The sequence below is a fragment of the Aegilops tauschii genome, chromosome 2 (assembly GCF_002575655.3).
Source record: "Aegilops tauschii subsp. strangulata cultivar AL8/78 chromosome 2, Aet v6.0, whole genome shotgun sequence".
Taxonomy (NCBI): domain Eukaryota; kingdom Viridiplantae; phylum Streptophyta; class Magnoliopsida; order Poales; family Poaceae; genus Aegilops; species Aegilops tauschii.
The window spans coordinates 11,078,271-11,084,693 of record NC_053036.3 but is presented as its reverse complement, the minus strand read 5'-3'; positions in this window follow the sequence as shown (position 1 = coordinate 11,084,693).

Here is a 6,423-nt window from a genome sequence, read left to right as displayed (position 1 = left end):
TGTTTTATCGAGGGACTTTAGATTGTAAAACTGGAAGAAATCCTCAAATGGAACATTCAACAGTTCAATTCCAACGAGGTCATGCTCCGGTTTAACTCTCAGCATCAAAGTACTCATCCCATCAGACTCTCTGCAGGTTTTCATGTACCAATCATGTAGTCTTCGCATCATCGTGCTTAGAGATCTGACATCTTTGACGAGAGGCTTCCCGTAATGGTATTTGTGGTTGTCCACCTCCATGATTTCATAATGTACATCGTCGGGCAGGTAATCTCCAAGATTGCTATAACCGGGCACCATACCCGGATCATTAGCGACGATGTCTTTTGACACCTTGAGCGGGGGGCACGATTGGTTCACTTGTTCGCCGAGCTGGGCAACTTTTTTCCCAGCTCGTCGTTCTTTCATCCTTTTATCACTGACAATACTTCCCGACCGCTCCGCTTCGGCATATGCCTTTCCAAGAATGCGCTCATAGTTGCCTCTTGGCGGAGACTTTGGTGGTTTTGTCAGGGCAGCCAGAGTGCGCTTTGCTTTCACCGGATCTACCTTCTCCTCCGGAGGTGTATTTTTCTTTGCTTTGACCCCTTCAAGGAAGTTCTTCACTTCGGCTCGCACGATCTTCGCGTTCTCCTCCTCGGTCCTCTCATATGGTAACTTCTCTGGAGTCTTCAGAGAAGGACCGAATCTGTATTGCCTCCCGCCTCTGGCAGCTGTACTGCTAGACGCCGGCAGAGCAGACGGAGCGGCTGCGGCTGTCTTCTTTCCTTTCTTACGAGGCGGAGGAGAAGGACTACGACGCGCCGGAGCAGCCGCAGCGGTGGCGGGTCTTTTCCGCCCTTGCTGACGAGGCGGAGAAGGAGGAGGCTGGCTGCCCTGGCGCGCCGGCGCTGGCGGAGAAGGAGGCGGAGTGCCGCCATGTGCCGGCGAAGGAGGCTGAGTGCCCTGATCACTCGCCGGAGGAGGAGGCGGAGGAGGAGGCGGAGGAGGAGGCGGAGTGCCCTTACTCGCCGGAGCCGTCCAGTTCGGAAGCTTGATGAGCTCCTTCCGCCATAGGCATGGAGTCTTCAGAGCTAAACCCAGCCGAGTCTCCCCTTCACCGGTAGGGTGGTCAAGCTGGAGGTCCTCAAATCCCTCCGTTATTTCATCCACCATCACCCTAGCATATCCTTCTGGAATCGGCCGGCAGTGGTAGGTTGCGCCGGGTTCAGTAGGTAAAACAGAGCCAACAGCCGCCTTGACTTTCAAGTTCTGCCATTCCGCCATAAGGTGGCAATGTTGAGACTCCGTCATAGCATCCACGGGGTAGCTAGGAGTAGCCGCATGCTCCAGCTGAGGCAGCTCGGTGGATGCCACGCTGCTTCTACGCTGAGATGGCGGTGTAGCTTCGGGGGCAGTTTCGGCATCTCTATTGCCGTCTCGTTCCTCTAGCACTTGAACCCTTTCATGCAGACGCTGAATTTGGATCTGCTCCACTTTTTTCCTCCTCTCCTGGGTTTTGTAACCGCCCGCGTCCGGAAAACCAGCCTTCCACGGAACGGAGCCTGGCGTGCCTCGTGTCCGTCCAGGGTGCTCAGGATTCCCGAGGGCCATTGTGAGCTCGTCGTTCTCTCTGTCTGGAACGAACGTCCCTTGCTGCGCTGCATCGATATAGTGCTTAAGCTTCTTGACGGGTATTGCAAGTTGCTCGTCCGTCCAACGACACCTCCCTGATACAGGGTCCAAGGTTCCGCCAGCCCCGAAGAACCAAGTCCGGCAACGGTCTGGCCAGTTCATTGTCTCTGGTTCGATCCCTTTATCAAGCAGATCCCTCTCAGACTTGGCCCACTTAGGCCGGGCTTTGAGGTAGCCACCTGACCCCGTGCGATGGTGAAGCTTCTTCTTCGCAGCATTCTGCTTGTTTGTCGCTGACATCTTCTTACTCTTTTCCGATGTCTTGTGGGCCACAAATGCGGGCCAGTGATCTCTGATCTTCTCATACCGGCCGACGAATTCTGGTGTCTCTTCTTTGTCGACAAAAGTTTTCAGCTCATTCTTCCACCTCGTGAATAGGTCTGCCATCTTCTTAAGAGCATGAGACTTGATTAATTGCTCTATAACTGGCTTCTCCGGATCCTCCTCTGGCGGTAGGGTGAAATTTGCCTTCAGCTCAGTCCAAAGATCATCTTTCTGCATATCATTGACATAAGACACCTCAGGGTCTTCCTTCTTAGGCTTATACCATTGGTGGATGCTGATCGGGATCTTGTCCCTAACTAGAACCCCGCACTGAGCAGCAAAAGCATCCTTTGTCCGGAGTGGTTCAATCGGTTGGCCGTCGCGCGCGATTGCTGTGATCTCAAACCTTTCATCCGAGCGCAACTTTCTCTTCGGGCCTCGTCTCTTTACCGCAGTTGTGCTCGATCCGGAGGGCTAGAAAAAAGAAGAAAGATGAGTGTTAATTAATATGTGTACATACCAAAACAATGAATGCATCAATTAGCTAGTCAGCACAGGCTTAACTAATATATTTACCTGGCCGGACTCTGTTCGGTCACCGGAGCCGTCACCACGGGCTCCTTCTTGCACCAGCATTGGTTCACCGGAGCCATCATAATCATGTCTTTCCTCCTCCACTCTTCGATCACCGCAGCCTGCTTCTTCACCCTGTTCTTCCAGACCATCATTGTCATTAAGATACGACAAGATATCACCTCCGGCTAAGATTATGTCCCCCAACACATCTTCTGCTTGCTCATCTCGTCCGTGCTCCATTGTTTCTGCAAATATTACAACATGGCAATTATTACACAAACATGACAGCAGGTGGATATATTAGTGCAAACGTAGACCTAGCTTATTCCGGGCTTGGGGTGGCCTAGGCAACGCTTCAAGGGTAGGGGCGCGGCGGGAGGGGGTAGGAGACCGACATCGTTTTTTTCTAGGGTTTGGGTGTCCTCGAGAGTTTTGGTCGAGCGAGAGGGCCGGGGGGTGCTCCCGTGGTATAAGTTATCACGGTCGAGAGGGGGTATACATATCGACCGTCCATCATGTCGAAGTTATCTGGGAGGGAGTTATATATATCGACAACGACGACATACATACACGGGAAAATAATGTTATCGGGGAGGGGGTATATATCGACCCCCCCCCCCCACGTGTTGAAGTTATCGGCAGGGGGTTTTATATCGACAACGACGACATATATACACGGGAAAATAATGTTATCGAGGAGGGGGTATATCGACCCCCCCCTCGTGTTGAAGTTATCCCCCCTCGTGTTGAAGTTATCGGGAGGGGGTAATATTGACAACGACAACATACATACACGGGAAAATAATGTTATCGGGGAGGGGGTATATCGACCCCCCCCCCCCACGTGTTGAAGTTATCAGGAGGGGGTTATATCGACAACGACGACATATATAGACGGGAAAATAATGTTATCGGGGAGGGGGTATATCGACCCCCCCTCGTGTTGAAGTTATCCCCCCTCGTGTTGAAGTTATCGGGAGGGGTATATATCGACGACGACAGACCCGATAAAACATAAGAAAACGAAGAAGAAATAAAAAGAGGAGAGAAGAAGAAAGGAATAGAGGAGAGGATTGAAGAAAAAAAAAGAAGAAAAAAAAGAAGAAAAAAAAGAAGAAAAAAAAGAGGAGAAGAAGAAAAAATAGAAAATATTCTATTTTTTCTTCTTCTCCTCTATTCCTTTCTTCTTCTCCTCTTCTTTTTCTTCTTTTTTCCTCTTCTTATTTATATCTCCTCTTCTTCCTCTCCTCTTCTTCTTTCTTTCCTCTTCTTATTTTCTTCTTTCCTATCCTTCTTTTTCTTCTTTTTCCCTTCCTAGCTAGATATATAAAACTTTTCTAAAATTGTAACTTTTGCATATATAAAACTTTTCCATGTGGATCATCATTTCTCATATATATCGAATATATATCCATTGTCATATATAAAAACTTTCTATATATGAACAAAAAACTTTCTATGAATAAAAAAACATTTTTGACATATATATTCATACATTTTGAACATCTACATACATACAATTTTTTTTTGTTCACATATACATTATAGCCACATACACATATACATCACATATGAACAAAAAAATTAAACTAATAAAAAAAAAACAAAGCCAGGGCGGCGGCTCTCACAGCGGGGGCGGCTAGGACGATGGCGACGGTGGGGGCGGGGGCGGCGAGGGCGCCGGCGCACGGGGCCGGGACGGGGCGGGGGCGGCGAGGGCGCCGGCGAGCACGCGCGGGCCGGGCAGGGGGGCTCGGGGCGCCGAGGCGGCGCGCGCGAGCAGGGGAGCACGAGGCGGGGCGGCGCGTGGGGGCAGGGCGACGACGACGAGCACCGGGCGGCGACCCGTCGAGGCAATGGCGCGGGGCGACGGGGATGAGGAGCGGGCGGCGACGGCGAGCACGGGCAGCCTGGCGGCGTCGGGGGCAACTGGCGAGGTATGTCGAAAATTTCCTAAGTGTGGACTTATATAGCAAAGCCTTTAGTCCCGGTTCGTGGCACCAACCGGGACTAAAGGTGGGCATTAGTCCCGGTTGGTGCCACCAACCGGGACCAAAGGCCTCTTTTCAGCAGCCCAAAGGGCGGGAAGCGGCGGCCTTTGGTCCCGGTTGGTGGCACCAACCGGGACTAAAGGGGGGGCATTGGTCTCGGTTGGTGCCACCAACCGGGAACAAAGGCCTTGCGCTGCCCGCGGCCAAAAGTTTAGTCCCACCTCGCTAGTTGAGAGGGGCGCGGAGTGGTTTATAAGCTCCACTGCGGCCGCCCTCCCGAGCTCCTCTCAAATGCAGGCTTACGGGCCTAATGTCACACTGTGCTGTCTGTTGGCCTATTGGGCCTTCTGCGGGCCTGAATCCTGGCCCAGGTTGGGTTTCTAGTCGTATTCAGGCCATGGTGGCCCAATAGGTGGCAGTTTTTTAAATTTTTTGCAGTATTTATTTTCTTTTGTTTTTTGCTTTATTTTTTAATTCTTTTTGCTTTTAGGTCAGCAAAATTATAAACTGTCTGTTAGTGCCATTAGTTTTAGAAAACATATAAACTTTCTATTAGTGCCATTAGTTCTTTATGAAAATTCTTTTTGCTGTATTTCATTTTTTTATTTTCTTTTTTGCTATATTTATTTTGTTTTATTTCTACTTACAACAAAAAACTTATTTATTTTATTTTATTTTGTTTCTAATTACTTATTTATTTTACTTTATGATAATTCTTTCTGCTATTAAAGTTTCTATCAGAAAAAGTTCTTTATGAAAATTCTTTTTGCTTTTAATGATTAAAAATAAAAAAGAGGCGCAATGCGCGTTGATTTGCTTCAAGCCTTTCGGAATAGTGTAGACTGCACTGCACATAGCTCGATGCAGTCTACCTTATTCCTCAAGGCTTGAAGCTAAGCAACGTGAGCATTGCGCCTCTTCTTCATCGTCTCTGCACTCAGGGCTTATAAACCGCTCCTAGTGCCTCTCAGCTGCGAGGTGGGACTAAAAAACTTCTTAGCTAGTAAGAAACTCTAGTACCGGTTCGTGCCACGAACAGGTACTAAAGGTGCTCGTGGGGCCACAGCCTCATTAGTACCGGTTCGTGGCACCAACAGGGACCAAAGGGTGGAATTGGTCCCGGTTCGTGCCACCAACCGGGACCAATGGCCTTGCACAGATGCGTGGTGGTGAGTTGAGTCCCACCTCGCTAGCTAAGAGAGAGCCGCACCTGTTTATAAGGTGCGGTGCGCCTGAGCTGTCGAGCTCCTCTCTAAAGCAGGCTTACGGGCCTAACCTCTTTGCACTCAGGGCTTATAAAAGCATTTCAAATGAACTCTGAAAAGGTTGAAAGTTGGCATGGTATCATCATTTCATCCACATAGCATGTGCAAGAAAGTTGAGAGGTTTACGGCAAAAACTAGATGCACTTCTTGTACAAAACGGACAATGGTATCATACTCGTCTATTACAAAGTTGGCATGCTATCATCATAATAGTTGCGGGAGAAAGTCTTCACTTTTTCTTCGCTTGTGTCATTTGCTTATTGCGTCGTAACCATGGATAATCTTCATCGTTTATCAGGATGCTTGGGTCAGCCTTGACTTTGAAGGGAGGAATTTCATGAAACTTTTCATAATCTTCAGACATGTCTGTCTTGCCCTCCACTCCCACAATGTCCCTTTTTCCTGAAAGAACTATGTGCCGCTTTGGCTCATCGTATGATGTATTCGCTTCCTTATCTTTTCTTTTCCTCGGTCTGGTAGACATGTCCTTCACATAGATAACCTGTGCCACATCATTGGCTAGGACGAACGGTTCGTCAGTGTACCCAAGATTGTTCAGATCCACTGTTGTCATTCCGTACTGTGGGTCTACCTGTACCCCGCATCCTGACAGATTGACCCATTTGCACTTAAACAAAGGGACCTTAAAATCA